We start from the raw sequence: 26,838 nt of genomic DNA, 5'->3' as shown, positions 1-26,838 counted from the left end.
ATCCCTAATTATTCTTCCGTATACATAAACCGTTGCATAGATTTAGTACTATACTTGGTCTTATGATCTAAACCCAATGTGGGAATAGTATTTTCAGGTAAATACAAAGTACAATGTGTACGTATCGAAAGACTTGCAATGGTGGAAGAAGTAAAGAAACATTGTAAATCATTCGTTTTAGCTTCGATAATGTCGCTAAATTCAATGATCGCTTGTGCTAGATTGCTAACATCATTATCAGAATAAGAGAGACTTTCCTTTCCGAAATTAAACTAATCACCACTTAGCGCACTCTTTTGCGTCAGGCTTGGAATCGTTGGTTTCCTTCAGTTGACCCTACTCAGTGTCATAGAACTCAAGTGAGGGATAGGGACCAACATAATTTTGATTGCTACTGTATTAAGAAAATATGGGACATCTCGTTTCTTTAAATTTTTACTAAGGCCTAAAATTTTAGGTAATTTGAAAGTTTCACACCAAGGAGACGAAAAGATTCTCTGGAAAAAATACGATTTCCAATGGTTACATTAAACATTTTCCGACCCTTGATAAGGAATGATATATTAGAAATGATATTCTTTTCTTTTATTAGATTTTTAAGGCAGAAGAGAAAGTCGTATCGACTAATATTATGAGCAATGGTTACTCTCTTGTTAAAGACACGACGCTATACTAACACGTAGTTAATAAAGGTTGTCACCGTCTTAAAAGAAAATGAAAGATTTCCAACATTATCACCACAGTTTTTACAAGGATCATTGATAGCTTAATTATACAATTTTGACAGACGTGTTGACAACACACCAACACTACTTCATGTTCAGTTTCAACGTGCGCATTCGGTGCCTTCAACATAGTCTCTACTTCATAGCCGAAGATTAAAAATTTATTAGTATGAAAACGCTTTACTCTTCGAACAACACGTGCGGTTTATATCAACATGCATGCTACACGTTAAACAGAAATGTTCAGCTCACACTGGATCAGATTTTCGAAATGTGTTATCAAAGATAACGCCACATTCAATGCAGACCTTAACGTTATCACGAACAGATCTTCCCACTTTATTACGCTTGACATGATTCGCAAAACATCCATAGGATCAGATTGCCGAAATATGTTATCAAAACACAACCCTCTGCAAACGATTGCATGCACCACGTTTAATTTTGTTAGTAGTATAATCGCGTTCGTGCTTATGTTCGCAGAAAGAACACTGAGTTTCATAGTTGTGTTTATAAGACTGGCCATTGTAACATTTCAAACAATAGTAAAAATACTTCGTTTTATTGAGAAATGTTTTAATGTTGTGAATCGGTTCGAAATGGTCAACAGTGTCACCTCTCTGATATTAAATATTTTATTTTCTGCTGGCTCTCCTGGGTAACGAGCTATGGTATTTTTTTCATGCTCCTCATAAATTACAATTTGATAATTTTCTTTCAAATAAGATTTGAAAGCGTCAACATCTGTAAAGTCACAGCCTCCCTTATTTTGAACGATAACTCCTTCGAACTGACAAAGAACTTCTGTTCTAACAAGCCATGTGACGGTGTCTTGTCTTTAAGTTTTACATATCATATTTTTTGCCGTGGAGCTTTAGTTGCCACCAACAATCGCCTTGCGGAGACAATAAATTTTCTCATTTTCTATTCGTATTTAAAGTTTTTTCCAAACAATAATGCTATTTTGAATATTTGTCAACGGTACTCGTTGCATTTCTTCCCTTTACGTACATGTTGTCGGCAAGGTGAAACGGAAAGTGTACTTCATGCCCCAAAAGGAACTCCTAGTTTTAATTTCATAATCACTCAATTGAGGTAAGGACCGTAATAGCAGAGAAACTTCCCTTTCTTCTCCATGAAATATACACAGGCTTGTTTTTGTACTGTTAATGCTATCTATGTATAGTTCGATATAATCCCTGGGGCACGCATTGGCAACGCACAATATGTTGCAATGCAAAATGAATTAGGTTTCAATATGAGTATCTGTGTTTTCAATAGTCCTTTCTTCACCCACGTGTCGGACGGCAATTTCATGGCCCGAAATTTGAAACTTACGTAAACTTTTTTCTGCTTTCTCTAAGTTCAAAGTTACTTCTCTTTGAATTTTCTTTCATTATTCTCATTAGTATTACTAACGCTAACACTACTAGTAAAACCACTTTTACTATTACCGTACTTGCTCCAATATTCTGACGATATTGGAACAGGGGTGTATCACAGAGCAGGCTTCGGTTCCGATTGGTTACCAAGGTCATGATTATAACGTACACAATGTTGGGGAGGGGAGTTGTATACAGCATTTTGTCCCTGGACCCCTGTGTGAGTGTAACCACAGCCTCGTCCTCATTTTCAACCAATCTTCTTATTTCTTCTTTTTCAATGGAATTTGGATTAAAAATCCAATCTAATCCATCTGAAAATGATAAATGTTAATTAGTTAATTTATTTATATTATTGACACAAGTTATGATTTTTTAGGGGTCACCACTATTCGGTTTTCAGATGGGACTAAGCATTATTCCCAAACAAAGCGTGTCCCAAAATCGAAAAAGTATGAAATGCTTTAATCTGTTTAACCGACCTTTCCTACAAGATAATAAATACATAAGTTTTCTCTAGCATGATCATATCTTCCTCATGTACGAAATCTAAAATATCAGCAGAGCATACACAGTGCTGCAAAATTAATATTTCACTATCATCGAAAACACGAAGGGAACGAACCAGCGTGTCACACCTCTCCGACCCTCGATGTTTTATGTTTGCCTCTCCATTATACCTTTTCAATTGGTAAAAAATCTCGGATAATCTTTCAGGCAACTCACCAGGTCCGGCAGGTAAAGTTCATACTTAAGGTTCAATTCTACACTTGGGCAGAAAAATCCATCTAAAAGAGAAATAAATATTTTGAGTTATCAAGATCACTTTTAATAGATCATGATCAAGATCACTTTTAGTAATAGTAATAAATACATATATAAAAAGAGAGCAATCAAAATATGAAACAAATATTTTTGAAAAAGACATTAATCAGTTATTTTCAAGAAGAAGTTAAAAATTGTTAAAGAAATTAAGAAAGATAAATTATTTTCAAGTAGCAGTTAAATATTGTGTATAAAGAAGGATCAGTCAATTATTTTAAGCATCAGTTAAATAATAATATATTAAGAGAAAGAGACCAATCAAATTAGTTTATGAAGAATGACTAACATTAGAAAACAGAGGTCAATTATTTTCAAGCAACAGTTAAATATTGCGTAACGAAGAAAGATCAATAAGTTATTTTTAAGCACCTGCTAAATATTCTGTAAACGGAAAGATCAGTCACTTATTATAAGCTTTAGTTAAATAATAATATTTACAAAGAAAGGAAACAGTCAAATTAATTTGCAAAAAAGCCTAAAATTTAAAAAGTTTCTCTCTGCTCATTAATACTGGTTGAAAACAAGCAAAGCAAAATTGCAAAATGAATGTTTTTTTTAAAAAATCAGTACCTATGAGAAATATAAAATACTTCTTTATCTCTAATTATTATCTGGTATATCTGTTAAAAGAAATTGATTGTCCACGTCTTGTACTTTGGCCACTCAACAAAATGGACCATTCTCCTTAAAAAATGGGTTTCTTTTTTATACAAAATATAGCGTGTTTGCTTTTATCTGCCAATAGTTTGATTTTTAACTGTAGTTAGTTATTATCGCATTGAAAGTTGTTCGGTAAAAAAGTCCATAATTATTTGTTCCTTTCTCTGACATCGTTATTAGTTTAACGTCCAGATATACGACGTTATTAGTTTAACATATGGCCAAGTTTGAATTCTTTCATTTTCTTCGACACCCTTCTTGATTTGATGCTTTTACCACTGTAGTAAATGTATACAAGATTTTAATGTACTTCCCTCCTTCAAATTTGTTTTGTTCCTGGTCAAGAAAGTATTATGAAGAATCCTCGAATTTAAATTATTTCTTTGCTTTTTATTCTCATTTTCATATACATTATTTATTCTTGGTCTAGGGCCTACATTAGATTTTGGTCCACTGCGAAGACGTTTAGGAAACCAGTTGTAAATATAAACTGTGCTCATTCCTGATAAACCGGTTTTGTCAATTTATTCTCGATATTTTTCACCTTATTATTATGAGCCCTAAATTTGGATTGATTACTTGCTGCGATACACTGGTTTCACCTTGATAATATACATACGGTGTTTTGTTTATGATATGTATTTGTTGATGGTGTGGGGCGCTAGTTAAATTTCAGCCTTGCGTGAGGAATTCTCGTACTATTATGAATTAAACAATTTTTTACATCTTGTGGTACAGCCTCAGTTTTGGAAAGGTTCCATATAAATTGTTCCATAAAGATCGTTATTTCTGGTTCGCTTAGTAATTTAGCGGGAACTGGAGAGACGCAGTTGAATTTTTCTCAATCTAATAACAGCATTTGCTTTCGGACCCTCCTTAATATAACGAACTGATTGCAGACACCTCATTAGTTTTGGCTCTCTTCAAGGAAACACCATTAAAAAGCATCATTTCTCAAAATTGAACACTTCAAACATCTAGCGAGAATGTGCCCAACCGCAACTCTTGCCCAACCTTAGCTATGTACGTACCGACAAATAAAATCACTGAGTGGTTTAAATTGGTGGAAGGGGACCCCAGTATCTTTGTCGAGTTCTAGGTACTGTTTGTTGTGCTCCTATAAAGACGTGGTTTGTATTGTCCTTAAGTTCATATCTTTGTTAATTTTCATTTCTTTCTTTGTGACTTTAGTGCATTAACCACAGACTTTGTGCTAATTATTTATTACGTATTTTTGCCGCGCTCCCATTAGCTTTCGCCCTGTTTAAAGAAAGCAAAATGATGAATTATAAATTTATCCTTTTTGCTTTTCAGTTATGCATTGTTCCGCCATGATCACAAATATGTCATGTGCTGTTGATGATATTTATGTTATTTATAATTGGCCTTGGTTCCATTAATTTGCGGCCCTTTGTGGAGACAGTTCTCATACTGTTTTCTAATATTACTTGATTTTCTTTTTGTAACTCAGCCATCATATCGGGCCAGGTGCTGCGAAATCTGTCCTTTAAATAATTATTTCTAGCACGCGTGCTAATATGGCGCCGGAAAGATTAAGTTTGCATACTCCTTAACTTTATAATATACTTTTTCTATCCCTCATCGTAGACAGGTAATGCTGTCTTATATTCTTTCTAGAAGCCATTTCCAATTATGGCCCATCATCTTTTGAAATGCTATTAATTTAAATTTAGTCCCTTTTATCGTCTTATAGCTAACATTAACTAGGAACTGTCGGTATAGTGGGACATTTTTAGTAATGATAATCTGTTATTTCTTGTTCTGCACATGAATTTCTGACAATTTCGGAAATGATGCTAAAAGGACTTGTAATTGGCACCTGGCCATATTTTTGCTTATAATCATGATAGATCAAACTAAAGCTAAAAATTTATCGATTAAACCGTTTGTGTGGACAGGACTCGAAATACTCTATAAAATGTAGTGTGAATGTATACGTACATTGTTGGATTCCAGATTTGGATTCCAAATTTTGCCGTAAAATGGATTCCAAATTTTGCCGTAAAATTTTGCCGTAGGAAATATACGGTTTATATAGAGAGTTGCAGCATCAGAGCAACTAGTTTTATTTTCCGGAACTATAATTATTTGTTGCTTTCCCCTATACTATCATTTGACGTCCAGTAGTTTATTCATAATTCAAGCATTATTAAATATACAGTTCATGTAAAATTTTAAATAAAAATTATGTGCACAGCATAGCGACTAAGACCAAAAGAACACCATAAGAGAATAACTCGAGCAGGGCCTGATGGAGAGCGTTGTTTTCACGATTTTTCTAGTTCAATCTAATTTTCAAAATTATTGCAAACTTCTAACATTTTATTTATTATATTAAAGTAATATTTTTTCTTTTTATCTTCTCTGCTAATTCGCAAGCATTAAGAATTGAAAACTATCTACTAACACATGATACGTTTCCTTACTTCTATTCATGCAAGCATGAATAGAATAAATATTATTTATTAACATTAAAAACGTTTTCCGTAGATAGTATTCTAACCCATGAAACAGGAAAAACTACAAAAAAATAGGTTGCGGTAAATGAAGATATCGTTCCGGAAGTGTCACATTTTTTATCCGTAAATTAACGGTCATCCTTCTTCTATAATATTGTACTAAGGTATATATACAGCATTTGTTTATTTTTATCAAGCTCTTATGCATTTTCTATTTTACTTCTCAACAATATCCATGATTTTTTATTATACTATGATTAATTGTGGAATATGGAATTTATGCACATTGTACCAAGATTGTGCACAATGTACTGACGTCAATTTTTTGTCTGTTGCCAGAGTCTCTACATCAGGACAACAGCACATGTCGAAACAACACATGCTATTGATTATAAACAGAAGAGTGGAAGAAAAGCCGACACAGGGGATCGCCAAAAGAAGACAGACCCCATGGAAGGACCCGAAGAGGACAGATAAAAGGCGGACCACCGAGGTACCCAGCATCCAACTGATCAAATCACCTACACCGCAATGAGGTCGCACTGGACTAGAGGTATACCTAACCTTACTCGAGGTCGCACTGGGCTAGGGATCCTTTCTAATACTAAGTCACGCGAATCTGCCTTGAGCTGAGGGGGCTATCCTTGAAGACACACAAGAGCCGGCAGGTGCCTTGGAGATTGACTTGAGAAAAGGGGCACCGTGTAAGCACCTATTTCCTTCCATCTGGATATAACGAGATTGACACTATTTTACTCTTTGTAATCAAAGACGATTTGTATTTAACACATTTTATAATAAATTGGTGAAATGGATAAATCTTGACTTTATTGACTCTACCAAATCATTACATGCTGATAGGCACCGGAGTTTTTACGTGACGCTCTTTTTATTAACTTTATAACAGGCACAAAGTCAGTATCAAAATTTATAAAAGTCTTACTATCACAATATAACTAAAATGTATATAAACTCCCTCCCTCCCTTTCTTCTTACCATTCTTGAGTGCGATTTATGCCGGAAACTAGATCATTAAACAAACATACAGTTCAGGAGAGAATAACACTAATATGACAGAGGGTACATCTAGTACATCTTTTAACATGCCGTATTTGACGAAGTATGCTAGAGGTATGTCGAGTATGCTACATGAAGACCCGAACAGTTTTTTATGCTATTCAACCATATGGCAATCATGCAGTCATGGTCACCGACTAACAAGATAGGACATTCTACCAATATATTTACAAGACACAGAAATAGATCTCGTGTTACAGCTTAGAAAAAGGGAATCAATTTGATAGAATGTTATATGACGGTTTAAAATCTAAGCTACTAGCATTATATAGGCCATCGTATAAAGCAGAACAGGAATTGTTCGAGTTTCAACAGGGAATGGATGAGTCCATAGACTCATACGTTTAACGTAAGCTTCGGGCAGTAAGGCGTTTAATAGCGGAAACGACTGAAGAACAAAAGATCCATAATTTATCCTCGGGATTGCAAGGGTATTTCCTTAATAAGTAGCATTAGAAAAATTTGAAACGATTTAAGCACTACATACTAAATTAAAAACTTTGGAAGCACCAATAGCCTTATAAGAAAAAGAGATTATACAGAGCAATCACAACAAATACACATGTTATACGGTCAGAATCATATACCTAACCCGCAGAATATATCATGTGGCTTACAAATCGAACCTAATACAATATATTGTGGACAACAGCTATATTAGCATACATATCCTGTGCAAGTGCAACCTGTTCGACAACCAACGAACAGCTATATACCTACATACCAACAACAAATTAATGCTTCAAAAGTGGATACTCAACTCAACCCTCAAGAACTGCAATCCTCAAGCCAAGAACCTAAGACCATTCCCCACCACGAACAAGGTCCTCCACAAAATACCTCTCTACATTGGCCAATAAAACGTCGGAATTGTCGCTGGTGATGACTATGCTCACTATGAACAGGCAGACCAAATGGAAACTGGCAAAACTTACGAAATTCATGTAATAAAAGAACAATCAGGATAATTAGCAGAAAGATAGAAAACATTGCATTAGAGGACGAAAATAACAGGTCGCATTTAACAATTAAAACCACATCAGGCCCTCAGAATGCACTAATTGATACAGGATGTTCCTCTTGCCAGCCGACGCCGTACCTTCTGGGACAAGTCCAATTTCATTTCAGAAATAATAAAAGGAATTTCAGGAAATAATATTTGTTTGAACCAATTACCATTAAAAACATTTAAAATTGGTCAAACAACATTTACTCATTACTTTAGAGTAATTGACAAGTCAATTCCAATAATGATACTAATCGACTTTCTCCAACGTTTGCATTCTATCATCGATTTAAACAAGAATACAATCTTCTTCAAACATCCAAGAAAACCACATCTTCCACTCGAGGGCAATGAAAATGCATTGTCAGGTTTTACGACTCAGATAGTATCACAGGCATACCACAACAGTTTATACGTGACAAAGCAAGCAACTTCACCTCCACGTTCCCATACATTTATTCAAGTAGCAGGAATTAAACAAATAGCTGATAAAGAATATTTGTATGTATCACTGCTTCCTGGAATACGCGAGAAATATTCTTTTAATGTCCTCGATCAGAAGATAGAAGCAAACAAAATGACAATTGTATTACAAATCCCAATGCCAACAGTATGACTATTAAGAAGAATACACAATTTCCTGTTCTCAAGGAAGGTCACGAAATATCTTTTAACGCTTTAGAAGAATCAAATGTTTTCCGAAAAAGCATATTAAGTGAAGACAAAAGAGGAAACGGGAGACCGTCTAAATTATACAAAAACACTTTTTAGTAAAGAACTCTTTGACGTTAACCCCGACCTGGACAGAAAGAAAAAACAAGCAGCTGTTTTTTAAATATAGAGACGATTTTACGTCTGCTTCTGATAGCGTCGGATATTTTAGGGGAAATGTTTATAAAATTAGGATTTCTAACTCTTCCATATTCCACGACCGTTCCCCACCAATTACATTAGATATTAGAAGTCAAGTAGATAAACAAATTCAATACCTTATTAAGGAAAAAATAATCAGGCCTACTGACAATAATGAATTTTCTTCTCGTGCTCCAGAAGCCTAATACGAACGAATTTCGAATAGTTCTTAATCCACATAAATGTAACAGTTATACCCAATATTTGTCAGTGCCATTTCAATCAACAGAGGACGTTCGAAACTCTCTAAAGGGGAAAACTTTCATAACAACTGTTGATATCTCGAATTCCTATTCCAAATCTTGTTGCATCCTAAGAGACGTAAATATACGACTTTCGAGCTCAATCATAATAGAACATCATACGAAATTTTTGAGGTGTATGATTTGCCATTGTACATAGTGTCAAAGTTTCTCCCTTGCTACAATAATGATTTTGTAAGGACTACCAGATAGTATTACAAGTTTTGCCGACGACTTTGTCACTAGTTCGTATAAATTTCCAAAGCACTTGCAGGATTTAGAATTATTATTTCAGAAGCTTCGAAAACACAATTTCCGGCATCACCCAAGAAGACACACATTGGCCACCAGAAACTTAACGTATTAGGACACATTGTTAGTGGGAAATCCAATAAAATACCTCCAAAAATTGATAAGAAGATACCGAATTTTAAGAGACCGAGAGATTTTCAAAAGATTTATTGGCCTATGTTCATACCGTAGAGCACACATCAAAGACTTTATTATAAAAATTGATCCTTTCCAGCAATTAGTAATATCTAAGTCTAAATTTAAATGGACGGAGAAGCACGATGTTCTCTTTCAGCAAATGAAAGAGGACATTTAAACGCTCCCTCACTTGCTCATTTTAACGACTAGCTAGATGTCTGCGTCTACGGCGACAGCAGCCAAATGCAAATAGCACGAATTATTCCCTGCTATTACCCAAAAATCGACACTGAGAGGGTTGTTGCTTATTGTTCTCGAAGATTGGCAAAAAGCGAAGAGAAAGCTAGCATATGGCAAAAAGAGTTGTATTCTCTCATATACACATTTCGCAGGTTTTACTAAATAGAAAATTTAATCTGTGCGTAGACGCAAAGTGTATAGCGACGACGAACATCCAGCCCGACAAAGTCGCGAGATACATAAGATCTAAGGTATTCTTACCTGACTAAAATTTTAATAAGCAGTATTTACCTTGGTCTAAAAATCGTTCAGATATAATCAGTAGGCTTGATCAAACCCAAGATATTAACAAACAAGAAAATGACGAAGAAAACGGGGAAGACTACTATGCTTTGAAATCAAATTGCCTTCAAGTTAATACTGCAGAAGCAGGAGATAACAAGCTTTTAGCCAACACCGGACAAATAACAATTACAATATCATTTCTGTTTTAGATGGGAAGGAACCGGACAAAATCTGAAGTGTCAGATCAGCCAACATTTTTGTCTTAAAAAACGGCATTTTATATAGAAAACAAAACCACCATGATTATTGCTTCCTATACCTCCTATGTATACCGAAATCGTTAGCCAATTATTGACTCATAACCTTTCGCCGCCAGGCAACAAACCCGCATTTTTTTTCGAAATCGTACAAAACCACCACCAAGAAATTATATTTGCCGTATCTCAAAAATTATCTTGCTCACAAAATACGCACGTCCAAGGATTGCCAAGATTAAAAAAACACCACGAAACAAGAGCACATGTAAACACAACACGTGCTATTGATTATAAACAGAGGAGCAATAGAAAATCCGACATGAAAGGCACCGAGGATCGACGAAAGAAGACGTTCCTCACGGAAGGACACGAAGAGGATAGATAAAGGGCGGACCACCGAGGGACCCTTCATCAGTCGTACAACTGCTCAAGTCACCTACACCGTCCTGAGGTTGCACTGGAGTAGGGATCCTTTCCATAACCAAGCCTCGCCAAACTGCCTTGAGCTGCCTTGAGCTATCCTTCAAGACTTACAAGAACCGGCAGGTGACTTGGAGACTAACTTGAGAGAAGAGACACCTATTTCCTTCCATTTGCATATAATGAGATAGACACAATTTTAGTCTTTGTAATCAAAGACGTTTTGTATTTAACAAATTTAATAATAAATTGGTGAAGGGGATAAATCTAGATCCATTATTGACTCTACTAAATCATTACAAAATTCTTGAAGACAGTCCGAGGGTTTAGGGAATAATTAGACAAATAAAACATTCCGTGCTCAATACTCTATTTGTTGTCAGTTTACAAAACATATTAGACCGTTATCGTTTTATCAGTTGTACCAAATAAATGGAGTTGAAAAGTATTTGGCGATAAATATAAAACTCAAATTATGAAGCACAAAACAATGTTACGCATTTCCAATCAAGCATGAAAAGTAAGTTTAACGAAAACGAATATGAAAAACACGAAGGGTGTACATGATGTAAAATATTCACTGCTAGAACGTCAGTAGTAGCACAACAAGTGAAAAACCTCATTTTAGAAAGCAAATGCATATATTAACTTAGTTTTGCCATAACACTGACAACACTGGCAAACATCGATTTTTTTTCACAGTGATTCTGAATACTGAAATCGAGGGTAATAAATTTGAAAATGAAATCAGATTTTGTCTACCGGGCTCAGTTTTCTTGTGACTTGCTATCCTCTTCTTATGGGAATCCTTGAAAGTCGTTGAGAACGCTGTATGTGGTTTATTCTGCCATGTTCGAATTTAAGAAACTTGCAATTTTTGATTGAAATAAAGTAGAAAGAAACTGAGAAAATCCAGGAAAGTGATAGGAATTCCGATGAATGTCTCTGAGGACTTGGAACACACACCTGGAAAAAGAGTGACGTTTGGCAACATTACCGATTAGTCATATACAATCACATCGAATTTGATTGTGATTCTTGCAACCTGTGTACTGACAGAGTGAGAAATTGTTTCATTTTGTTCTAGGTTAGTACACGTGGAGTATTGTGGTCATTCAGAAGAATAAAAGCAATTACTATCGCAGCAAGTAGTAGACGCGTCCTAAAAATGTGTCAATACTGCAAATTTTCTTTGTGAGGTAGGCGACCAAGATAAGAAATCCACCCCACCCCCACATACATATATGTTGCTTGACATGTTTAGACTCCTGACAGGTACGTACAATGTTCACGCCGTTTGCCGTTCATTCCTCCCATGACTTGGCGGCAACGAACGGATCACGTAACACACACTTATTTTTGTCTAGCATAAATAGTGGAATCACGTAGAAAAAAAGACTATTGGCCGTCCAGAAAATGTGATGGTTAGGTATCATAAACCTGGTGAGGACCAAAAAGTAGGATCATGAGATGGGGGATACACACATACCGAGCCAACATTTGAAATGCTCTGTGAATCAAATTCCCATCACATGTTGACACAAAGTTATCACGATGGTCTTGTTCGCGAACCTTCTTTCACACGTTGCAAGGTGGAATGGAATTTTTTTCGGAATATTTCTCCAAGGAAGGTATTTCTGTAGCAAAATCAAATCCGTTACGAAATACCATCTATAGAGTATAATGAGAACGTCTCTCTGTGTGTAAATAGAGTCTCAAGGGAGTTCTTTACAACGGGAAAGAATTTTCTTCTCTTTCGATTGCTCACTTAGTTAACCTTAAGGAGACTTATGAGAACTTTTAACTGCTTCTCATTCTTACCTAATATGATAAATTTAAATGACATATCAAAGGAGATCTAAAACGTTTATTAATATTGTGTATACGGCATTTTTAATGTTAGCATATTAATTGAAATAATAAATAATAGATTTTACTTACTGGGGCATGCCAATTCTGTAACAAATAAGGAACATTAATTTAAACCGAAGTCTTTCTGGTGTATACTATTTGCTAATAACAAAATATCAGAATTTTGTCATTCACTTAAACCTGTTAACATTTTCATTTAATTCTTAAATTATGCTCATCACTGATTAACAAATTTTAATTTGAAAAGTTAATACGAATCATGAAAAGAATACTATACAAATTATCAATATCCATGTTCCTACTATTACTCCAAATGATTCATTCTTACCACTTTTTTGAGTTACAATATGCGAATTAGATCAAACCCTTGAATTATACCATCAATCTTAAGAAAAGATGATATTACAACATATCCTCTATCTGTTTATAATAGTATGATTACAACTCACATTTAATTATGCGAGAACAACCATGACAATACTGTTGTGCATATTCATGATGTTATGCTCATATTATTTGATATTCATATTATTTATAAATACGGATATTCCGTACAGAAGGCAGAAGGATAATTCGTACTTCCATTTTTATTTTTATTTTTCTTGAATTTTTATATATCCCCCCATCCCCAACCCCCTCAAAGTGAAATGCTAAAATCCATCCCAAGCGCGAACCGCATCTATGTTGATAGTTTGATCAAAATTGGTTGTTTAGTTCAATAGTTATTATTTTTTATTTATGTTTTTAATTTCCCCTTCTACCCTCTCCTAAGTTTTACCGTTAAAGAAAACGACTAGAAACACTAAAGGACCGAACTGCCTCAAAATATTGAACCAGACAGGTCTGGTGGTTGAATAGATAAGGAATCGTAAACGTAGTTACTTTCAATTTTATAATATAGATTAGCATGTTGTTTTGTATTGATATAAATAGTTATTTTGTGAGCTTTTGATACCTTAGTTGATGAGTTACTAGTATTTGAGGTAATTATCCTCAACTGCTATTTCCGACGTACCAGCTACGAATCATTAGTCCATCTTTTGGTATCTCTTAACATTTATTCGTCTTGAATGATTATTTGGGCCTTAATCCTTATGCTGGATAATCTTTGCGATAATTATTACGATTTGGTATGACTTAATTTATTCCTTGTTTTAACAGCATATTGACTCATAACCAGTCAGCCTTACATGATAATGTTTTAAAAAATAACTTTATCCATTTTTGTGAATTTTGACTGAAAGTCGTTAATATGCTGAACAATTTCTAATGGTTAGGCAAAAATTCTTTGAGGTTCACTTTAATTAATGCTGAATAATTTTGGTTAATCATGGTGTCTTAGCATATTTATTTCATTTTTCTTATTCAAATATTGAGTTTTCATATGACTTAAAAGTAAATTTTAAATGTTCATTTGTCGTTCGGTCTTTATTTTCAATTAACATCGGAATCCGAGAAAGGACACAGGAGGCTATGGCCTCTCTCTTAGTTTACCTTCATATTTACATTGCACTTTTTTTCAATTGATTTTTCAAAATGAAAACTTACGGTTCAAATTAATTTTACTTTGGCAAATAATTCCCAATTTGAGATCCTAGGCAAAGAATGTGACTTTTATAAAACGAAATAGACTTTGCCTTTAAAATCGATATTTCAATATTCATACTTTTATTCAAACAAAATATCTTGTTGTACACTACTTAAATAAAAATATTATATTGTTGATTTACGTGAATCGTCTATAAATAAAATTAGTTAGAAATTGTCATATGCGATTAACTAATAATGTATATAGTTACCTTTGTGAAAGTGTTACTAAACTTAATCGAATAAACACTTTATTTTATTGACTGTCTATAATATTTCTTGGAATATTACTACCATAGTACGTGTATTCTGTTTGAGTATGTGTGGCTGCAGGTGTTACCTACGTGCTTCAATTGAGGAAAGTTATGTTAAAACTTTGTCACGATATACCAACTCAATTTACACAGTTTTAATTTAATAATATTTAATAATATTGAATAATAAATTAATATAATAATATTGAAAGTTACATCACTGCGTTTGGCGCAACTTAAAATAACACACTACCGTGATTGTACTTACAAATACTTTTTTAACAAATATAAAAAAAATGATAGAAAACATTACAAAACAAGAATATAGTAATCCTAGCTTATTATACCAGCATCCGAAGTAACAATTTTCACAGAAACAAATACATGTAGGCATTTAGTGAAATAAAAACCCTAGGGTTTGATTATGATAAATACCATGTTCCATCTTGTTTCCTATATACGACATTGGCCTTCACCTGACTAAACTGGATGATCTGCGGCTCCTTATTAAATTGTACAATTATGATACATTTGTGCCTGTATATATGATGCTTTGTGCCTGTATATATAATTTATACTATTGCTATAAATTGTTGCGCTATCTTGTACTGTTGCTATACATTTTATAATTGTATACATGTTTCTGTACATACTTATTCTCATGTTGAGTGCTCTTGAGAATGGTATATTGCTACTGCCAAATATTATACTTCTTCTACCTATACGTTCTGGTGTAGGTTATCTCATTTTTAATTCAATTTTCTTTATTTATTTATTTACTATTATTTTACAAGATATCGTCCTTTATAGATACATTTCGCTCAAAGAGCAGGTGGAAATAAAAAAGCAAGAGTTGATAAGAGGAGACAGGTTTTACAGAAGAACATACGAAAATGATTCATCGTAAATATATTATTTGTATCAAACCTATAGTAATGAATATATTGAATATAATAAAATATACGAATAGGTTTAAAAAAATAAATCTATGCATACTATAAATAAATGAATAGACATTATACACGAATGGGTATACGTTAAAAGCTTATGTATCACAGGCAAGTGAATTGAAAGCCTGGCAGGTAAAATCAATGTTTGTTTTAGAATATTGCATAATGTATTTATGATAAAGATCTTAAATTGTGTTGACAAATATACTTCATTAGGACGAGAACAAGAATATTAAGAAAACTAAAATAGCTCAGCAAGCAATATTCGATCACATTTACGGGATATAATTTCTAATGATTGATTGAGTCGGGTGGCTAGATGCAAAAGATATGTCATGGCTAACTCACAGCTGGAGAATGTCGCTGCATTATCACAGAGGCTGAGCACAGTTCGCACTTCTTGTACAAACAAAATTTTACAAACCGCGGAGCTTCGATGATTCGTTATGGGTGTTGCCATGGAAGATGCTGTTGTATAGTTTGCCTCAGGAATACTTTCGTTGTCTAGAACATTGTATTCTTATTATCGGGCAACCGGTGGGAGGGTAGGTGAAGTTGTTTTTTGGGATTGCTAACGAATATAGTTAATAAACACTTGACATTTCTAAAGTATCAGATAGACACAGGAGGACACAAATCGTGTATGCTCGACCCAGAGGAGTCCTCTGGGATCCATTTGTGCAGTTCTAATCCACAGTAGAAAAAAGTCATGCCAACGTTCTTGCGAGAATACAAAACAGCAGTACACATTCCTTCTGGTCTATGGCTTACGGACAAAGGCCAGGGTGCAAACGATTCTAACCGTTCTTGCTTGCTAGCTCGTCAAACTCATAGGAATACAAGCAAAACTATTTCCAGATACGAATCCCGTTTGATCTAAGGTATATACACGATCTTCTATGTCATCCATATCTATTCTTAATGTTCCGTCTCCCTCTGACATATTTATTTTTCGCGACAAATTATTTATCACACAACATATAATTTGGTTATTCACTTTTTTTGAAGTGTCTGCGTGCACTACGAACAGAAAGAAATGCCTGAGATGTGTGGTCTGATAGTGGCAATTTTAAAAACAAATAACATTAGTAGATCCAAACCGTCGAATATGACGAAAAGTGTTTCCCGTAAAAGTTGTTTCTTTATCTTTAATACTTACAAAGAAGTCGAAATTGATATCAGTTTCCATTAAAAATTTTTGAGTTGACTGTCCCCGATTGGTGTATTCCTGCTACGCCACTGGATATGGAAGTATTACCGTTTGATTCTTCATTTACTATTTGGTCATCCATTTTTTTTTTGTTTCCAGTGTCTACGTGCAATACAAACTGAGAAAGATTCCTAAGACTGGTGGTCTGATACTCCCTACATACTGAGGGTTGATTAACTCGTGTGTCAATTTCATTTGTTCCCGTTGCAAAAGTGGTAGGAGATAAAGCCGTGCAATTTGGTGTAACTTTAGACGGAAAACACAAGTTTTGTTTCGCCATAGAAGCATGTCACTTGTACTAAAGATGGAAGAGATATAGGGTCAAAGGTCAAATTTCGATTTTTTTACTTATAAGACTGCAATGGTAAATTCTGAAAGAGCCTGAAAAAAACGTAAATCGAAGTGACAACAAAGGAAAACCACTAGGGTATGATTGTACGTCGCAAGCCGACAAAATATGCGTCAATCAAGAGTCAAGGTCAGAGGTCACTGTCAGATCAAGGTCACATATCAAATAGAGAATCTGTTTGTATATTAATATTGTGATGGAATATATGTTCGTGGTAATCCTCTCTAGAGTTGCGAAATGTGCCATAGGTTTCTGCATGTTGGCATATCGGCTGCTGATAGTCTGTTCAACTGGAACCTGAATTGGGAGTTGGATCTACAATTTGTCTGCGCATGTATGCGACTTCTACTAAATAGGAATAGCGCATCCAATACCAAGGTCTCGGGAAAATGTGCCTGTGTGTGTGTGTGTGCATGTGTGAGCCGAAATTTAATTTATAAGTTTTATGCCCCACGAATATGCCGGACAAGCTAAGTAAAAAGATGTTGACAGGACAGGACAGGACATTCTGCTGGGACAGGACATTCAGTTGGGACAGGACTTTCTGCTGACCAAAAATCCTTAGAATCTCCAGACACAATATCTCAGATGATTTAAGTTTTGTTAATTTAAGAATTTTTTAAAAAAACAAAAATATACACAATTCTTACAATTTCATAGACATTCTGTTCTCAGTTTTGAAAGTAAAAACGCTGATTGTTTGACAGACATAATAACTTCATTGTATACATTCTCTTGTTAACATTATGCTAACTAGGTTGCAGCATTTGCTTTTCGTAATGAAATGATAAAGTGTCAGCAAACTAAATGATTTTCATAACATGATGTTGTTTTTGTTATTTGTGTGACATGATTTAAATGAGCAAAATGATGATGTAAATAAAATAAATCTATATAACATAAAATATTGTAATTTTACCTAAAATTGAAATCTAATACTATAATACCTAATAATTTCCCATAAATATCCTAAAGTATCATATGACATCACATAAGATCCTATAACAACATTAAGCTATTGTATGTTATTTAGTATATGAAAAAAGTTATCATAAAATTCTATAAAAACAAAAATTGTCATAAAAGCATGTATCTCGTGTAACTGTAAAACGCAGGTAAAATCAAATATGATATTCGCAATCAGCATGTTTGAAAACCCCTATATACCACGCTTTATGAAAATTGGCTGAAACGTTATAAAAGGGCGTATCCCACATAAATTGTAAGACCTAGGCAAAAGCAAAAGCGGTTTTGGTAATCAGCATGTACTATGACCCCTATATACGGAATTTTATGCAAATTGACTAAATTTATCATCCAATGGGCATATCTCTCACATAAACTATAAGACTAATGTAAAAATAAATATGATATTCGTAATCAAGATGTTCGAAAACCTCTATACACCGAGTTTCATCCAAATCGGTTAAAATAGTCATACAAAGGGCATATCCCACATAAACTGTAGGACCTAGGTAAAACCAAAGATGGTATTCGTTATCAAGATGTTCGAAAAGCCCTATATACCGTTTTTTATGCATAGTGGTCAAAATTGTCAGAAAAAGGGCGTATCCCACATAAACTATAAGGCCTAGGTAAAAGCAAAGATGATATGTATTTAGCATGTCTGAAAACCTCTGTATACTGAGTTTCATCCAAATCGGTTAAAATTGTTATAAAAGGGCGTATCCCACATAAACTATAAGGCCTAGGTAAAAGCAATGATATGCGTATTTAGCATGTTTGAAAACCTCAATATACTGAGTTTCTATAAGATAATATCTACAGTATACGTCGTAGTCATATAAGGATGCATAAACACCGCCGACAATGCCACCACACTTGTGCTCATATTTTCGTTGTTGTAAATTATACTTTACGCCACACTCGTTACAAACCATGACTAAATGACATACACTGTTTACACGTTTAATTACATCTTTATGATTCGTAAAACATTCATCCGACGAAAACAATCTATGACAATCATTAAACTCGCGTTTAATCTCAGAGGTAAATAATTCACGGTATTTTTCACAAGCTGAACACTTGAATTCGCACTTATGATAAATACCATCCTTATTGTACCCCTGCAAACAAGATTTACAAAACCTTCTCTTCCCTAATAAGTTTAGAATGCTTCCAATCAACTGATAGTGATTATCCTCTTACATGATGTATATCTGTGTGCTACCTTTTATTCCCGGATATATCACATGAAATTCACGAGTATTAAGCTTCCTTTAAAAGACAATGATTTGATACTTGCATGCAAGGTAGCTCTGTATCTTTTTGGCGTCTTCAAGAGTACATCCGCTTTGCGCAGCAGGTTCTATGTTTAATTTTTCACATAATTAAACAGCGTGGTTTAACAAACGTTTTGGATGATTTTTGAATTTATATACCTCCTTACGTTTTTGGTCGGCCTTTACCATCCCTAGAATTATACTCTTTGGGAGGCAGTACACATCCTTTTCCATTGGAATTACCTTATCTTCTAAAAATTCACCCAATGGTGCATATTTCTTGATGGTTCGATCACGCATTTTCCCTCTTCCTTTTCGGAGATGCACACTATGCACCTTAAACGTGACCCCACATCCGATTAGGAACTCCTCATTACTAATGAGGGTATTTTCCACTATGGAAAAGAGGGCCTCCGGGTTCAATTCAGATTTTTTCCGCCATGAGGGATAAATAGGTTTATTCAACTTCGAGGCACTGCTCTCGATAGTTATTCCTATATAGGTGTTCTTGTCAACATCCTTTATTGTATGGGCCATTACGAAATCAAACAGATTGCGTATATATTTTTCCGGGTCTTCAATTCCATTTGAGCCCATACACTTAATGGTTATTTCTGTCCCATTTAGCCCGACGTACACATAATTACGAGATGTACTCCTTACAATCTTAAATTTTGGCGCACCCGTACCATTTATTCTTAGATATATCCCCCGAATTGGCAGAACCAGATCCTACCAAGTTCATAGATTTTCCAGAACTTGCAGAACTTGGCCCTGACAGGTTTATAGGTTCCCCAGAACTCATAGAACTTGATTCTGCTAAGTTCACAGGATCACCTAATAGTTTAGCAGCAACTTCAGCAAATAAGATATCTGTCTTACCTGCCAATATCAACTGCTTGAACTTTTCGCAAGCCTGATTTTTTATATCATCTTCGCGGAAAAATCCTACCCGATAAAGGTCACTGATATCGGTTCGGATTTACACCCTGCTAAAATAACATTCTGCACACCCTTAAAATGATGCAATAACGCCTCAATAAAATCTCATATTGGTCATTACACACACGCACCCCCTTGAAATGATAATTTTCTGTTAGCCTTGTCCAAGTATAAAATGTAACTTCAGGCTCGTCAAATCCAAATTGCTCTTAAAGAGCCAACATATTTTCTGCTTCCTTAATCAATTCCATATGTGCCATCTGTAATCACACAATTATAACGAAATCGAATTACTTTTTTGTCCTCACCACAAAATGAAATTCTTAAAATATGGCTGTTACTAAATTAAATATTGTCAACAGTAAATCAGTAAACTTCCTAAAGACGATGTCTATACCTTGGAGTACAAAAACAAACTGAACTATGTTTATACGTATGATCAAATATGTAGATTGTCCAACCACTATCAGGACCAAGAGCACACCTAGACACGTCCTTTGAACTGAACGTTGTACAATTTTGGAGTTCCTCTAACTTAAAATCAATTGAGCGCTGTTCTTACGAGGTTACCTCCAAGAATGATTATAACGAAATAATTTCCAATTATCCTATGGACTCTATTTATACTTTTTAATATACTTACTCGTTTATTTATTCTGTATCCAAAAGAACACGAAGACACATCTGCACGGTTGAACTGCTTCCTGTAGAATAAGCGATTGACGATTCCGAGCTTCTTATATACACGCAGATAATGTAAATTTCCAGAATTCCACACCAACTTCTCCGAAGGTAACTATAACTTATAATTTACTAAGTAATTTCCCGAAGACTTATTATTAATCAGCTAACAACACTTTCCGATAACTAAATGACAATGTTCAGACAACACGGAGAGACGTTTTCCCTGTACAATTTTTTCTGCTATACTGACCGTCGCGCTCTTTTCCCGCTTTTATATAGCCGCTGATATTGTAAATTCCCAGAATTCCATGCGAAGTTTTGCGAAGATAATTATAACTTTATGGTATAATCCACTATGTGTTTACAGAATTAGGATCAAATATTTATTCTACAATAGTTCGGAGTACTTCGTAATATTTTTTTAGTAAAGCTAATTATAGTTTCCGATAACTAAAAAACAATGTCCTGGAGAGTACAACTAGGAGCGTCTTTACTCTACCACTGCTTCTACTTAAGTGAATTTATACTTTTGGGGAAAAATGTAATCTCATACCCAGAGACATTAAACAAAAGAAAATCTCAAACCCAGACGAATTAAATGACATATTAACGAGAATATTTTCTAAAGTAATACTAGTATTTTACAACATGTTTAATTTAAAGTATATTGACATGCGACATTCTCGAAGACTTTCCGATCTTAGACGAATGTTTAATTTTTTACGGACATTAATATTTTCATATTTGAAAGAGAACACCTATGATGCAAACATTCCAAAGAATAAAAAAAATCATAATCCTTTCAAAATAACATTAGCAATACGAACAACAAAATAGTAGTAAACAAAATTTAATGAAAAATAGCATAGTAAACATCAAAGAATAAATAATATAGCAACAAACAAACAAACAAGAAAGTAGAAAAGGTTAGAAAAAAGGGTTTAGAACAGTTTCTGAACCACAGCATCAGAATTATATTAGACGAACAATATACCAAAAATTAAAATAATATAGTGAATTAATCCAATTAGGAAAATGTCACGTTAGCAAAGCCATATTTAATTCACCCAAATATTAAAAAGTAATACTATAGGCATATCAGATTTTAAAAGATACTTAATTATTACAGTTTTATTCAAAATAGCGAAAGATAACATTCAAATACATGTTACAAATTATAGTTAAGCAAAATTACGTATGATTAAAATGAAAGTTCAGTTACTTACAAATCATAGTTAAACATCAATCAGCAGAGAAAATATATTAAATAGGAATAGCAAAAATTAAGATAAATAAATCAAATAAGTTAGGTTAGAAAAACATAATTATTTAAAAGGTCAAATAACAGATTTAAAAAACGCAATTTTAGAAAAGCTTATTAAATTAACAAAACAATTAAAAGAGTATATTGTTATTGTATGTTTAGTTAATATTTTATTTTTACTTTCATATTGATTTATATCCTAACTGTATATGTTAATGTCTATTTTTCAAATGAATGAAATGTTTTCAATGTAAAAGTGTAAATTTAAACATGTAAAATATAAATTACAAGTGTAAAAGTGAAAATACAAAAGTGAAAATGTAAAAGTGAAAATGTGAAAGTGTAAATTAAAAATGCAATTTTTCATATGTTTACATGAAACTCTTTGATTGTAAAATGCAATTCTTTGTATGTTTACATGAAACTCTTTGATTGCAAAATAAAGAAAACGATCATGCAAAACCTAATTTTACATGTTCTTGAAATGCTCATTAAGTTTGCGTATTTAAACACATGTAAAGTTAGTTTACTCAAATTATTTGTCAGTATGTCTTTAATTATATAAAATTTAATATTATAGTTTCATTAAGTTAAAATTATTTTTAATTATTTAATGTTCATAAAATTTTTTTATGTAATCTTTGAACTAAACATTTTAAAGTTTGCCAAATACAATTATATAAACACTCACCACCGCTGGTTAGATGTAGAGAAGTTCAACAGGACACGCTGTATTAATTTTCTGCCGCACTTGTATGCCGTTGTCAACACTGAAACAATATACAATTTTAGTTCTATATAAATCATTAGTTACAAGTTTGATGCGCAGTATGCTATTTACTATTCATTTTTATGAACTTTCAGTTTAACAATGAGCTTAATTACAAGTTCGAAATATAGTTCCTCTGAGTTTTCTTTAATGAAAACGATCCAACAAATAACTATCAATGAGTGCTATTACAAATAACACGAAAATTTCCAAAATTCACAATCTATGAATGTTCAGAGAGTGCAAAGCAAACAAATCAATAAAAAATACGATCCAATGAATAATTTACGAGATTTCATTGAATGTCAAAAAATGAGTTTCCAATTTTAACAACGATCTTATTTTAGTATATTCGAAACAAAGTTTCTCTTTTGAATTTGCTTGGCAATTGAACCAATTTAAGATAAATAACACGATACAATAAATTTTTAACAACGAGCTTTTCTTTAGTACACTCACATATTGCTCGAACATGTTATACATGTGAGGAATTAGAAGATGCGGTCCGTCAAATATAAGTTGCAAGTGCAAATGATCTAATTTAAAAATAAATAACAGGAAATTTTTGAAAGTTCACAATCAATTTTAAGAAGGAGCTTCTAACGAATCGTATTATTTAATAGTTGACACTCATAGAGTGTGACTTTCCACGGGAAAAGAGAATTTAAAAATAAGTTCCTAAAGCAATTAAAGATTATTTCAAGAAACTATATTATGAAACAAGATATGTAACGGAATTAATATTAATTGCATACTTACAGGATATCTGCAAATTTTTAATTCCAATTTCTTCAAAAGTCCCAAAGAGAAAACTTGAAAGTTCAATTTATCTGCTGGAGTATCCTAAAACAAAAAGACCTTTTTCAGTTGCGCACATTCTTTTATTTACATTCATTCACAATCAATTTTAACAATGAGTTCGCACAGCAAACGATTTGTTTTATAAGTTCGCAATTTATAAAATATTTTCGAAACAAGTTTCTCTTTATAAGGTTTCGTTGAAATAGATTCATCAAAATAAGTTGCTCCGACTAATTTATTAGAAGAATACAAAAAAGATCGAGTTTCTATAAGAAAGGAGGGTGTAAAAATAAGAAACGAATTATTTAAAAGTTCACAACATTGCTGTTCTTAGGACTTTCCATGGGAAAGGAGAATGTAAAAAAAACAGAGTTTGTGAAACAAACGATCGAATAAACTAATCACAACGGATCAGTTCTAAGAGTATTATTGTAAATACCACGAATTATTTATTACATTCCCACAAGGTTGCTCTTTTTTAATAATTTATTACGAACTGGTCAAGAAAAATACCTTCGTTAGTAATTCTCAGAACCTCTGATACTTCTGGCAGTACGTCAGCAATAATAAAAGTTCCAGAAAGGACAACCTAAAATATAACATAGTTTGTATTAGAACTATGGAATATCTTATTCCTATACTATAGATTGTTTTATAGGCATACAGTATGTATACATATTTACTTTACAATATCTTATATGCATACATTGTGTGTACTATAGATTGTTATGTGTATATACGTAGTATCTATGTATCTAATATAGATTCTTACATGTATATATATATATATATATATATATATCTACTATAGATTATTATATGTATACACTATGTATATATCTAGTACAGATTATTATATGCTTACACTATAATGTTTAGATTACATTATATGAATATAGCATGTATGTATTTAAATTGACCCATAGATAATATTGAATTTAAGTTCAAACAGATTTATTTTCACGCTTTAAGATGATTGTTGTGTTAAAGATTATATCAATTACTATATTAAATCAATTATTTATAAAACAGAAATTTTTCAGGCGGCCATCTAAAGTATGGACATGTAACGACAAGTAGTTCAGCTTAGTAGAAGCAATAAGTAAATATCCAAGACTAGTATGAATAGTCTTAAGATAAGGGTTGATTATAGGGCTAATATAATGTGTAGTTTCGTAGAAGTATAGGAACCATGCTGAATAATATATGTACAACCAAACGGGAATGACATAGAACATTAAGTCTTAGTACAAAGACATAGAAATATTGTAGGACTACATCCGGAGAAAACCCAACGAAAAGCAAAGAAACACAAAACGAGAGAGACGAAAACTAACATCAGACATAAATACAGAGTAATGTTAGCTTGGGTTAGGTTCAGCACAGCTGTTCTTAGGACTTTCCAATATTAACTACTAGTGTTATTATAAATAACACGAACTTATTACTTAATAGTTTACACTCATAGAGTGTTCTTACTTTTCCATAGGAAAGGAGAATATGAAAATATGAAGCGATTGAATATAAGGCGAAACTAACTAACTAACTAACTAAATCTATGGCCTATGGAACCCGGAGGTTCGGTGCCGGGTTCACAAAAGCTCTCCACTGACTTCTATCCTTAGCTAATTCGATCCAGTTTCTACTTTGTATTCCTATCTCTGCGAGATCCATCTTAATATTATCCTCCCATCTGCGCCTAGGTCTTCCTAATGGTCGTTTTCCTATGGGTCTACCAGTCAAGATTTTGAAAGCGTTTCTACTTTCTCCCATTCTAGCTACATGACCTGCCCACCTAAGCCTCCTAGACTTGACGACCCTAACAATGTTGGGTAAACCGTATAAACTATGTAGTTCCTCGTTATGAAGCTTCCGCCATTCCCCATTCTCGTTCCTCTTGGGTCCGAATATTCTTCTCAGGATCCTGTTCTCAAATACTTTCAGTCTATGTTCTTCCCTCAGAGTAAGCGACCATGTTTCGCAACCATACAGAACAACAGACATGATTATCGTTTTATATACTTTAAGCTTCAAATTCCTCGACAGAATTCGCGACGACAAGAGATTTTGAACCGAATAGTAACACGAATTCCCTGCTTTTCGTCGACATTTAATTTCTTCGTGAATATGATTTTCGTCTGTTAATATTGATCCTAAATATTTGAAAGTATCCACTTTATCAAAAGTATTATTTAATATTTTAACGCCTCCACAATTTGCCGTATTACGGTCCCGACGCACTTCCATGTATTTAGTTTTCTCTGCATTTACTTCTAAACCCATGTCCCTGCAAGCGTTTAATAATATCTCTGCATTTATTTCTACTGTTCTCCTATCATCCCCTATTAAATTTACATCATCAGCATATGCCATAACCTGGTGAATGCCGTTCAACTCTAGTCCCTGGTTGCTATCTTTGATTTTCCTTATGGCGTATTCCAGCACAAAGTTAAATAATAATGGCGACAACGCATCTCCTTGTTTCAGGCCATTTTCGACGTGAAAGCTCGTGGACAAAAATTTTCCTACCCGGACTTTACTTTGGGATTCACTTAAACATATCTTAATTAATCTAATTAGCTTTCTCGGTATTCCAAGCTCTGTAAGAACGTTGTATAATGTTTCTCTCCTAACCGAGTCGTACGCCTTTCTAAAATCAATAAATAGTTGATGTACCGGGGTATTGTATTCCCACTTCTTTTCGAGTATTTGGCGAATGGTAAATATTTGGTCGATAGTTGATCGATTTCGTCTAAATCCGCACTGATAATCTCCAATAATTATATAAGGCGAAATATGAACCAAATAAAGTTAGGATATAAAAAAGGAAAGATAATTGGAATAAACGTACAAAGCAAGGAAAAAACAGAACAAATAGCCAGAAAGAAAGATAGCTATGAAAATAGGTAGATAGAAAGAAAGGAAATACTTGTGTATGGTATAGGTAAAGAGCAATGCAGAGAAAAAATA

This window comes from Thermobia domestica, chromosome 4 (genome assembly GCF_964235325.1).
Source record: "Thermobia domestica chromosome 4, izTheDome1.hap1.1, whole genome shotgun sequence".
Lineage (NCBI taxonomy): Eukaryota > Metazoa > Arthropoda > Insecta > Zygentoma > Lepismatidae > Thermobia > Thermobia domestica.
This window is presented reverse-complemented; position numbering follows the sequence as displayed.